This window comes from Schistocerca cancellata, chromosome 3 (assembly GCF_023864275.1).
Source record: "Schistocerca cancellata isolate TAMUIC-IGC-003103 chromosome 3, iqSchCanc2.1, whole genome shotgun sequence".
Classification (NCBI taxonomy): domain Eukaryota; kingdom Metazoa; phylum Arthropoda; class Insecta; order Orthoptera; family Acrididae; genus Schistocerca; species Schistocerca cancellata.
In genome coordinates, this window is record NC_064628.1 from 367,711,124 (window position 1) to 367,724,140 (window position 13,017).

At 45.1% G+C, this 13,017-nt stretch overlaps 1 pseudogene; it reads left to right on the forward strand.

Annotated features, from left to right (window-relative positions):
- Positions 1-10,343: 10,343 nt before the first annotated feature.
- LOC126177604 (5S ribosomal RNA) lies at positions 10,344-10,461 on the forward strand (annotated as a pseudogene).
- Positions 10,462-13,017: the final 2,556 nt, after the last annotated feature.

Consider the following 13,017-nt stretch of genomic DNA (forward strand, 5'->3'; position numbering starts at 1 on the left):
GACCGTCCGGTCTTTTTGAGCACTGTTGGCAAGCGGGGTGCACTCGGCCCTTGTGAGGCTTTTCAGAGCTACTTGATATGGAAGTAGCAGCTCTGGTCACGAAAACTGACAATGGACGGGAAAGTGGTGTACTGACCACATAGACCCCTCCAATCCGCTTCCAGTGACACCTGAGGGCTAAGGATGACACGGCGGTCGGTCGGTACCGTTGGGGCTCCAAAGACCGTTTGATGAAGTTCAGCTTTAATGGTTTTAGTGTTCCAGGGAGCGGAAAATGTGCATATTACTAAAAATTTTGTTTTAACTCTGTAAAATTACCGTTTATTGGTAAAGTAAGTGGGTTACGAATAAATATGAAAGGTGTGTACCACGTCTAAGTACAGTAAAGCCATATTAAGGGATAAAACTTGTTTTGGGGGTACAACAGGGGCGAAGAGTGGGGTTGAGAGAGATTGGAGGGTTGAAGCGTGAGCGGTGGTACGTCGCTGGATTGAGGTCATGCAGTTCCCCTCCTTCGTAGATCTACAAACTGAAGACTGAGTATGTGACTCCCCGCCATATCTATTCCTATATGTCACAAGAAGAAACTACATGGTGTTTCACAAAGCTATACCGAACGTCATCAAAAAGTCTTAAGAATCACTGGCGACACATTGCACAGACATGCCTTGGTACGGGCACAGGAGGGACGAGGGGAGGGGGTTGTGGAAGAGGGTTAATTTCCTCAAAGTATGTTTATATTACATTGAATACAGACATGACTTACTAGGGGGAAACTGATTCCTAGTCATCTTGTACGGCTGCTATAGCATTCTTCTGGGAAAGGCGATTTCCTCCAACACGAGCGATACTCACTTTTCAATTTACACACGGACTGTACGTCTCCAGTATTTCCAGTCCAGTTATCTTATGTGTATACAAAAAGTAACTTCACTCAGCACGTCTTTATATAGTGGAGCTATTTTCAGTTTATTAAGCGACTCCTTAAGTGCAGCTGTTAACTGAGCTTCGATATAAGTCCCTGTAAACAATGGCTCTGAAGTGCTTAATGAGTAAGTGCCATGTTGTCGGTCCTCCCCCCAATGAACAATGGACCATGCCATTGGTAGGGAGGCTTGCGTGCCTCAACGATACAGATAGCCGTACCGTAGGTGCAACCACAACGGAGGGGTATCTGTTGAGAGGCCAGACAAACGTGGGGTTCCTGAAGAGGGGCAGCAGACTGTAGTTGCAGGGGCAACAGTCTGGATGATTGACTGATCTGGCCTTGTAACACAAACCAAAACAGCCTTGCTGTGCTGATACTGCGAACGGCTGAAAGCAGGGGGAAACTACAGCCGTAATTTTTCCCGAGGGCATGGTTAAATGATGATGGCGTCCTCTTGGGTAAAATATTACGGAGGTAAAATAGTCCCCCATTCGGATCTCCGGGCGGGGACTACACAGGAGGACGATGTTATCAGGAGAAAGGAAACTAGCATTCTTACGGATCGGAGCGTGGAATGTCATATCCCTTAATCTGGCAGGTAGGCAAGAAAATTTAAAAATGGAAATGGGCAAGTTAAAGTTAGATTTTGTGGGAATTAGTGTGGTTCGGTGGCAGGAGGAAAAAGACTTCTGGTCAGGTGAGTACAGGGTTAAAAATACAAAATCAAACAGGGGTAATGCTGGAGTAGGTTTTATAACGAATAAAAAAAATTGGAATGCGGGTAAGCAACTACAAACAGCATAGTGAACGCATTATTGTAGCAAAGATAGATACAAATCCCACGCCCACCACTATAGTACAAGTTTATATGCCAATTAGCTCCGCAGATGACGAAGAGATTGGTGAAATGTATGATGATATAAAAGAAATTATTCAGATAGTGAAGGGAGACGAAAATTTAATAGTCATGGGTGACTGGAATTCAACAGTAGGAAAAGGAAGAGAAGGAAACGTAGTATGTGAATATGGAATGAGGGTAAAGAATGAAAGAGGAAGCCGCCTGGTAGAATTTTGCACAGAGCATAAGATGATCATAGCTAACACTTGGTTCAAAAATCATGAAAGAAGGTTGTAAACATGACAGAAGCCTGGAGATACTGGAAGGTGTCAGATAGATTATATAATGGTAAGACAGAGATTTAGAAACCAGGTTTTAAATTGTAAGACATTTCCAGGGGCAGGTGTGGACTCTGACCACAATCTATTGGTTATGAACTGTAGATTAAAACTGAAGAAACTGCAAAAAGGTGACAGAACCAGAGGTTGTAGAGAGTTTCAGGGAGAGAATTAGGGGACGATTGACAAGAATGGGGGAAAGAAATGCAGTAGACGAAGAATGGTTAGCTTTGAGAGATGAAATAGTGAAGGCAGCAGAGGATCAAGTAGGTAAAAAGACGAGGGCTAGTAGAAATCCTTGGGTAACAAGAAAAATATTGAATTTAGTTGATGAAAGGAGAAAATACAAAAATGAAGTAAATGAGGCAGGCAAAAAGGAATACAAACGTCTCAAAAATGAGATCGACAGGAAGTGCAAAACGGCTAAGTAGGGATGGCTAGAAGACAAATGTAAGGATGTAGAGGCTTATCTCACTAGGGGTAAGATAGATACTGCCTACAGGAAAATTAAAGAGACCTTTGGGGAAAAGAGAACATATGAATATCAAGAGCTCAGATGGAAACCCAGTTCTAAGCAAAGAAGGGAAAGCAGAAAGGTGGAAGGGGTATATAGAGGGTCTATACAAGGGCGATGTACTTGAGGACAATTTTATGGAAATGGAAGAGGATGTAGATGAAATGGGAGATACGTTACTGAGGGAAGAGTTTGACAGAGCACTGAAAGACCTGAGTCGAAATAAGTCCCCGGGAGTAGACAACATTCCATTATAACTACTGACCTTGGGAGAGCCAGTCCTGACATCACACTTCCATCTAGTGAGCAAGATGTATGAGACAGGCGAAATACCCTCAGACTTCAGAAAAATATAATAATTCCAATCCCAAGGAAACCAGGTATTGACAGATGTGAAATTACCAGTTTATCAGTTTAATAACCACGCCTGCAAAATACTGACACGAATTCTTTACATACGAGTTTCTGGTAGAAGGCGAGCTCGGGGAAGATCAGTTTGGATTCCGTGGAAATGTTGAAACACGTGAGGCGCTACTGACCCTACGACTTATCTTAGAAAATAGGTTAAGGAAAGGCAAACCTACGTTTCTAGCATTATAGAAAGGTTATGACAATATTGGCTGGAATACTCTCTTTCAGATTCTGAAGGTGGCAGGGGTAAAATACAGGGAGCGAAAGGCTACTTACAATTTGTACAGAAACCGCATGGTAGTTATAAGAGTCGAGGGGCATGAAAGGGAAGCAGTGGTTGGGAAGGGAGTGAGACAGGGTTGTAGCCTATCCCCGATGTTTTCAATCTGTATATTGAGCAAGCAGTAAAGGAAACAAAAGAAAAATTCGGAGCTGGAATTAAAATCCGTGGAGAAGATATAAAAACTTTGAGGTTAGCCGATGACATTTTAATTCTGTCAGAGACAGCAGTTGAACGGAATGGACAGTGTCTTGAAAGGAGGATATGAGATGAACATGAACAAAAGCAAAACGAGGATAATGGAATGTAGTCGAATGAAGTCGGGTGATGGTGAGGGAATTAGATTAGGAAATGAGACACTTAAAGTAGTAAAGCAGTTTTGCTATTTGGGGAGCAAAATAACTGATGATGGTCGAAGTAGAGAGGAAAAAAATGTAGACTGGCAATGGCAAGGAAAGCGTTTCTGAAGAAGAAAAATTTGTTAACATCGAGTATAGATTTAAGTGTGAAGAAGTCGTTTCTGAAAGTATTTGTATGCCCATGTATGAAAGTGAAACATGGACGATAAATAGTTTAGACAAGAAGGGGCTAGAAGCTTTCGAAATGTGGTACTACAGAAGAATGCTGAAGATTTCATGGGTAGATCACATGACTAATGATGAGGTACTGAAGAGAATTGGGGAGAGGAGAAATTTGTGGCACAACTTGACTAGAAGAAGGGATCGGTTGGTAGGACATATTCTGAGGCATCAAGGGATCACCAATTTAGTATTGGAGGGCAGCGTGGAGGGTAAAAATCGTAGAGGGAGACCAAGAGATTAATACACTAAACATATTCAGAAGGATATAGGTTGCAATAGGTACTGGGAAATGAACAAGCTTGCACAGGATAGACTAGCATGGAGAGTGCATGAAACCAGTCTCTGGACTGAAGACCACAATAAACATGTTGTCGGTGACCTATGTAGTGTTGGTGGGAAAGTGATTGGATTGGTAAATGAGGTACATTGCTGTTATCTATTGGTAACAGCGTATTGCTAAGTCACGTAATTGTGTCGTAGTCACTTGGAGATGCATTAATGAATGACCAGAAAGTTACTGCTCTTCCCTCACGATTGACTTTGTTACTGGTAGACTGCTTAAATACTTTTCATTCAGGAATTGCTGGCACTTGTAGAGTGGACTGCACTGATTGGATCCTTGGATCCACTTCCCAAACATCCACAGCATGTCTTCCTGGGCGTGAATATGTCCTACATAATGGCACTGATCAAGTCTATAACAGTAATCTGCTGCAGTGCCTTGCTTGACTTGCGTTGAAATAACTGAATAAGGGGCCATCGAAAATTTTGCATTTGATGGTATTGCTGTAGTGTATATGCAAGCAACGTGGCGTGACTTTGATGCGGGTACATAAGTACCGACAAGTAGATAAAGGATTAGTGTGGCATTCGTATCTTTCCAATGCGCATGCGGCAAGAGCTGAAACGAGCTATGGTAAAGTTATCACCAAATGTGTCACGACAGGACCGTCGTGATGTTTTTCTTTTCTTGGCTGTCGAAGGACGAACACCAGTAGTCATCCACTGGAAAGTGAACGCTGGATAAATTACTGTGTGCAATTAAGGCGAAACGTCTGAGAAAACAGGGACCAGGGGTGCTGCTGCTTCATCATAACGCAAGTACCAGTTGTCGCAAATGTCATAACGAAGACGTTATGCCAAGTCAAGTGCGAGACATTCAAGCACTCGCCCTACGGTTCTGATCTCTCTCTATGCGATTATCATGCCTTCGGTCTCTTGCCTTGAATGGTCGACGATTCCTGGCCGACGAGGATGTGCAGCAGGCAGTTACGGACTTCTTCACGCAACAGGACACAGTGTTTTACCAAACAGTATCTCCAATCTCGTATGTGAATAGGATGATCGCCTCAACACTCACGGTGATTCTGCCTGACTGCCATCCGATTCTGGACTGTACGAACATCGAATGGAAGCTTTTAGATCGCTCCTTGTGTAACACCTAGGTGACCTACGTATGTTGCCGAGGGAGACAATTTAAACCTTTGGGCCTCTTCAGATGCTGGTAGAGCTGAATTTGGGGTGATGCATTTGATATCTCCCATGCTGCGAAAAGTACAGGCTGTCCATAAATTTTCTTTACAACTTAATACTTAAATAACTTTAACACTACACTAGTCGGCTCAGGCTAAATACACTACTGGCCATTAAAATTGCAACACCAAGAAGAAATGCACATGATAAACGGTTATTCATGGGACAAATATATTATACTAGAACTGACATGTGATTGCATTTTCACGCAATTTGGTTGCATAAATCCTGAGAAATCAGTACCCAGAACAACTACCTCTGGCCGTAATAACGGCCTTGATACGCCTGGACATTGAGTCAAACAGAGCTTGGGTGGAGTGTACAGCTACAGCTACCCATGCAGCTTCAACACGATACCACAGTTCATAAAGAGTAGTGACTGGCGTATTGTGACGAGCCAGTTGCTCGGCCACCATTCACCAGACGTTTTCAATTGGTGAGAGATCTGGAGAATGTGTTGGCCAGGGCAGCAGTCGAACATTTTCTGTATCCAAAAAGGCCCGTACAGGACCTGCAACATGCGGTAGTGCATTATCCAGCTGAAATGTAGGGTTTCGCAGGGATCGAATGAAGGGTAGAGCCACGGGTCGTAACACATCTGAAATGTAACGTCCACTGTTCAAAGTGCCGTCAATGCGAACAAGAGGTGACCGAGACGTGTAACCAATGGCACCTCATACCAACACGCCAGGTGATACGCCAGTATGGCGATGACGAATACACTCTTCCAATGTGCGTTCACCGTGATGTTGGTTCAAATGTGTATGAAATCTTATGGGACTTAACTGCTAAGGTCATCAGTCCCTAAACTTACACACTGCTTAACCTAAATTATCCTAAGGACAAACACACACACCCATGCCCAAGGGAGGACTCGAACCTCCGCCGGGAGATGGTTCAAATGGCTCTGAGCACTATGGGACTTAACAGCTGAGGTTATCAGTCCCCTAGAACTACTTAAACCTAATTAAACCTAAGGACATCACACACATCCATGCCCGAGGCAGGATTCGAACCTGCAACCTTAGCAGTCGCGCGGCTCCGGGATGAAGCGCCTAGAACCGATCGGCCACAATGGCCGGCGCCGCGATGTGACCAAACACGGATGCGACCATCATGATGCTGTAAACAGAACCTGGATTCATCAGAAAAAATGACGTTTTGCCATTCGTGCACCCAGCTTCGTCGTTGAGTACACCATCGCAGGTGCTCCTGTCTGTGATGCAGCGTCAAGGGTAACCGCAGCCATGGTCTCCGAGCTGATAGTCCATGCTGCTGCAAACGTCGTCGAACTGTTCGTGCAGGTGGTTCTTGTCTTGCAAACGTCCCCATCTGTTGACTCAGGGATCGAGAGGTGGCTGCACGATCCGTTACAGCCATGCGGATAAGATGTCTGTCATCTCGACTGCTAGCGGTACGAGGTCGTTGGGATCCAGCACGGCTTCCGTATTACCCTTCTGAACCCACCGATTCCATATTCTGCTAACAATCAATGGATCTCGACCAACGCGAGCAGCAATGTCGCGATACGATAAAACGCAATCGCGATAGGCTATAATCCGACCTTTATCAAAGTCGGAAACGTGATGGTACGCATTTCTCCTCGTAACACGAGGCATCACAACAACGTTTCACCAGGCAACACCGGTCAACTGCTGTTTGTGTATGAGAAATCGGTTGGAAACTTTCCTCATGTCAGCACGATGTAGGTGTCGCCACCGTCGCCAACCTTGTGTAAATGCTCTTAAAAGCTAATCATTTGCATATCACAGCATCTTCTTCCTGTCGGTTGAATTTTGCGTCTGTAGCACGTCATCTTCGTGGTGTAGCAGTTTTAATGGCCAGTAGTGTAACTGATAGCATTTTTTTATCTTCCAGATAAAGCAATTTTGTCGTAAAATTGAACTTAAAAATCTAATAATATGTGGACCCACAGGAGTTGGCCTATTCTATGGCCACCAAAATCCCCTGACCCCACACGACTAGAATTCATCCTCTGGTGTTTTGTAAGGGATCTGTTGTACTGAACCAAGGATAGAGTCCTACAGTACCTGCATTTGAACATGTCACCGTGGAGATCTTGAATCGTACATGGAGAGAAATGAAATCTATCTAGACGTTATACGAGCCACTAACGGTGCACATATTTATGTCTATGAATGAGGAAACATAACATTATGAGTTATCATATGTTGAAACACATTTGTTAATATCTAGGATAGTTTAAAAGATATTAAAGTCTTCAGTTGTAAAGATAATTTACGGATACCATGTACTCCGTGACAGTGATAAAGAGATCGACAGTGGTGAACGCATATTGATAGCATGTTACACTTGGGAAAGGCTCTTCAGTGAGGTAGATAGCTGACAGATCCAACTGTTGAGCTTTTTACATAATAGCTCACATAACAACTGCAAATGAGCAATCATTTAGCAAACTGAAAATAACTGCACTATATGAACAAGAGCACAGTGAAGTTACTTTGTCCACCTACATAAGAGAACGGGACAGGAAATGCTGCGCGGGCATACTCTGCTCGTAAAGTTAAAAGCGAGCAGCGCTCCTTGTGGGGAAAGTGCCTTTCCCGACTGAAAAGTGCAGCTACCGTACAGGATGATAAGAATCAAGTTCCCCTAGAGCAGTGGAGAACAGTGCGCAGAGATTTAAGTAGAGGCTGTCCTCGTATGCGTTTTTTCGTTAGTTTTACTAGTAACACACATCTACATTCCACGTAGTGTTAACGCACTTCGTGGAAAAGAATCCCCCTCCACCCCCAATACCCCTGGCATGCCTACGCCATGTACTGCCAGTGACTCCTAAGGCGCGCTGCGGATGTTCAGTACAAATTTGTGAAACACGCTGGAGCTGCTTCTTGTGACGTAGTGGGGCAGACAGAGTGGGGCATCATCTGCTCAGTCTTCAGTTTACAGGCCTATGAAGGATGGAATTGCACGAATACAATCGGCGACCTTGCTTCCCTCACCCTTCTATTCCCTTCCCTCTCCTCCCCATTCCACCCCTCCCCCCACCCCTCCCCTCCCGTACCACATCCCACGCTGCATCCTGTTGTACAATCGCAACAACTTTTATTCCTCTTTACGGCTATACTACGCTTAGACGTGCAATGCACATTTAATATTTGTTTTTAACCCACTTTATTTAAAGATAAATGCTTGTTTTATACCTTTAAAACAAAACTTTCAAGACGTAAAATAATTGCAGACATTGGGTGCGAAGGCGCATTGATTGAAATCAACGGGGAAAGTTGTAAATTTATGCTGCACGGGGATCTGAGCCCAGGTTTACTGCCTGTTACATAAATGCCCTGACCGCTAAGCCATCCAGATACATTGACTATCGTAACTGCACGGACTCTTCTAGAACGTCACCCGTCAAACCCAACTTCTCAAATTATCCACACACTACTGAAGTAGTGGCCTCTTGCCCATTACCCTCATTACTCGCTGCTTTTCGCCGATTCCCGTAAGTGTTCGAGCCTGGTGTACATCCGCTCTGAAGAGGTCACTGACCGTCCTCACCTCAGTTACGTATATGTGGTGTCTGTACTTTCGGACATGTCCGAAAAAACAGACTCCATATATATAAATTTTTTTAGTAGTCTGCGACTTTTCCGTCCCCTAAAACTATTACTCCTACAAAATGAACAGGAATTTTTTTGTAGAAAACGTAATGTAATTTGATTTTCTATGGGAAAACATTTTCGCTAGAAGACGCGGTTTTCGAGTTATTCAAGAAAAAACAGAAAATCGAGCTTTAAACGCTCCACCACCACCCCACCCTCTACACCCCCACCGCCACGCTCACACCCGATCGGTCAGGATTTTTGGTATGTTGTTCATAGCACTACTTCCGACCACGATACAAAAATTTGCACCTACAATAATTTTTTCCACTAGTCGACCGTTTTTCGGTCTTCGTCGACAGGCCTATAGTCAGTCAATATTACAATGGTCATTGTACGTGGACGATACACATTGAAACGCCAAAGGAACTAGCATAGACATGCGTATTCAAATAGAGACGGTTGTGCCGGCCGGGGTGGCCGAGCGGTTCTAGGCGCTACATTCTGGAACCGCGCGACCGCTACGGTCGCAGGTTCGAAGCCTGCCTCGGGCATTGATGTGTCTAATGTCCTTAGGTTAGTTAGGTTTAAGTAGTTCTAAGTTCTAGAGGACTGATGACCTTAAAAGTTAAGTACCATAGTGCTCAGAGCCATTTGAACCAAGAGACGGTTGTAAACAGGCAGAACGGCGCTTCTGTTGGCAACGCCTATACAAGACACGAACTGTCCGACGCAGTTGTTAGATCAGTTAATGCTGCTACAATAGCAGGTTAGCAAGATTTAAGTGACTCTGAAGTCAGTCGAGAATGCCTTTAAGGCGAAAAAGACGCCATTACCAGCACCATACCGAGTTTGAACGAGGTCACGAAACAGACTACAACAAGGTGGATGTTCCTTCTCCGACACTGCAGAAAGACTTGGTTGGAATGTAGCCACTTACATGACTGATGACAGGGGTAGTCACGAGAATGTACGGTTGCAAGAAGACCTGGCTCCGGACAGCCATCCAGCTCTACCAAGTAGGAAGACCATCGAGTTCGACGTTTGGCTCTGGCTCATCGTATTGCTCTGCAGCAAAAAACTGAACAGCGGTTGGTTCCACAGAGACTCAACGAACTGTTACAAATTGCTACTTCAAGGGCAGCTCGGAGCCAGATGCCCTGTAGCGTGCATTGCACTGATCCCCAACCACTTTCATTTGCGACTTTAGTGGTGTTTAAGCGAGAGCTCACTGGAGGCCACAGTGGAGATCTGTCGTATTTTCTGATGAATACTGGTTCTGCTTTGGTGCTAGTGATTGCCGTGTGTTGATTAAGAGGAGACCTTTCCAGGGCCAGCCAACGGCCTCGCTGCAGTGCTAACACCGGTTCCCGTCAGATCACCGAAGTTAACCACTGTCGGGCTGGGCTAGCACTTGGATGGGTGACCATCCGGTCTGTCGAGCGCCGTTGGCAAGCAGGGTGCACTCAGCCCTTGTGAGGCAAACTTAGGAGCTACTTGACTGAGAAGTAGCGGCTCCAGCCTCGTAAACTGACATACGGCCGGGAGAGCGGTGTGCTGACCACATGCCCCTCCATATCCATATCCAGTGATACCTGTGAGCTGAGGATGACACGGCGGCCTGTCGGTACCGTTGGGCCTTCCAAGGCCTGTTCAGATGGAGTTTTTTCGAGGGCCAGCAACCAACCAATCTGCTCACTGGACCTACACCTGGAGTAATTGTCTGGACTGCAATTTCATATGACAGCAGGATCACTCTTGTGGTCATCCGATGCAGCACAGTGTGTCGACATGTTGCCTTGGCCTGCTCGATCACCAGATCTGTCCCCAATAGAGCACATACAAGACATCATCGGACGACAACTTTTACGTCATCCACAACCAGTCCCTGCATTGCCCTAACAGTCCCTGTATTGGTCGACCAATGGTACGGGGTGCTGTGACCGCACACTTCAGACATCGTTGCGCCTACTGCATCGGCATCCCACTTAACGTCCAATCATCACGGGATAGCTGCATCACATGTTTTTATTCACCAGGAAAACATACGTCGTCTATGTTGTCAAAACAAAGACTTACCGGCTGCCACAACACAACATACCACCAGGTCTCCACCAACGGCCGCCAGGGACCGCTATCCGTTCGCGGAGCCTGCAGAACAGTTGCACCAGAGGTCGCAGGTAGCCTAGGAACTATTTTGCTACGCCAGGCTCGTGATCGCAAATAGTTCCGGCAGATACATCCGCCTACGGCAGAAGGCAGTTCGACGCACCGCTCAGAAGAATACAGAGCTGCCGCCCCGGCAGCCACGACCAGACACCTGTTCTAACTGGCTGATCTCTTGGTATAGTCGACGAACCTCTTGCCGTTGTAGAACTGTTTTGGGAGCGAATCGGTTGTTCTTTTGGATACTGTATTATTATTTCGTTTTGGTGAGTCCAATAAATTGTTTCGTACTTGTGTTTTCCGCATTTCTGTTCTGCTAGCGCATTCCACAAGCTGACATTCGGCACATGTACAACACAATGCACGCAGGCTTACATGCTTGCATTCAACGTTCTGGCTCTCACACCGGTTTTTAGGCCAGCATTTTGCATTTGTAATGGCATATCTCGCTCTCACATTAACAATGTTAAACGCTTAAATATGTTACCTAGACAAATGTATTCCCGAAATTTCATTACTGTAGATAAATCTAGATAAATCAGTTTTGGTGTTGCGTATTTTTCTCGTCAATGTAAAACTGATTCTCCCTTCACAGATCTAAGTAGGAAAAAAAGCCGTTCTTGTTTTTTCAGATGGAGCACAGACGTGTAAGCAGTGAGCAGTTGATGTTATTATGGCACCTTCACGTCTTATATTAAGCATGTACCGTTGCTGCTGCTAGTCATAGTGCATACCTTGGCTTGCTGGAACGGGGATGCGAGCAATGACGAAATAGATTTAACCTCGAAAAAATCTTGCATCTTAGCCAATGACATAACTGAGGCGACTTACGTTTCCAGTCACCACTTTAGAATATTTTACTGAACAAAACAAACTGCTTCTTGCGTACACTAGCCGTCGGCTGCACTGTACTGATGTATAGAAAACGGCCTGAAATGTGGCGAGACAATTCATGGCTGATGAATCATGATAACGCACCCGCACATTCATCGCTGCTGGTGTGTGACTATTGCACTAAAAACGAAATCACTGTGCTGCCTCAGCCTCCGTACTTTCCAAAATTAGCCCTGCGGACTCTTTTTATTTCCAAAGTTCGGCACCCCGTTCAAAGGACGGAAGATCTGCAACGATATACGAGACGTCGGTTGGCGAGATCCAGCAAGAGGCGTACCAAAAGTGCTTCCGCAAGTGGAAAAAGCGTTCGGAGCGGTGTATAAATTGTGGAAGAGAGTATTTCGAAGGAGACTGTACAATAAGTAAAATGTAAGCCTAAAAAAATTCTTGTGAACAAAGCTGCGGTATATTTTGAACAGATCTCGTATGTGATTTCCAGATCTGGAGCTAGAGCCTGATAGACGCCAACAGGTTATTTTAGTGATCGCAGTGTAGCGCACTAAAGAAACTTTGTGGGTCACGGGGAGGAGTGATCTTGGTTTAATAACCCACCCCTCGAGGATAACACGTACCTCACATACCTCTATATACACTGCCTGACAGTAGAGTGAAGCACCTGTAAGGCATGGTAGAATGTCTTCGTACACATACATGTCGTCGGCGGGTAAATGATTAGAGTTGCAGTGCTCTGTAATAGGTAGAACGGCCAAAAGAGTGCATTAGTGTTGTTTGAGATTAGTTACCTGGCCTAGTAGGGTTATGTAAAGAGCGTCATGATGTTGATCGATCACTGTGAAGGACAAGGGGATGCCGCATGATGTAAGATGGTGGTATCAGCACCTGACAGAGTCTGAAAAGGGCCTCAGAGTGGATCTCCATTTGGCCGGCTGGTCCCATCGTCCAATAGCCAGATATGACAATTGCATTCAGATGTTACAGTGGCCAGATGT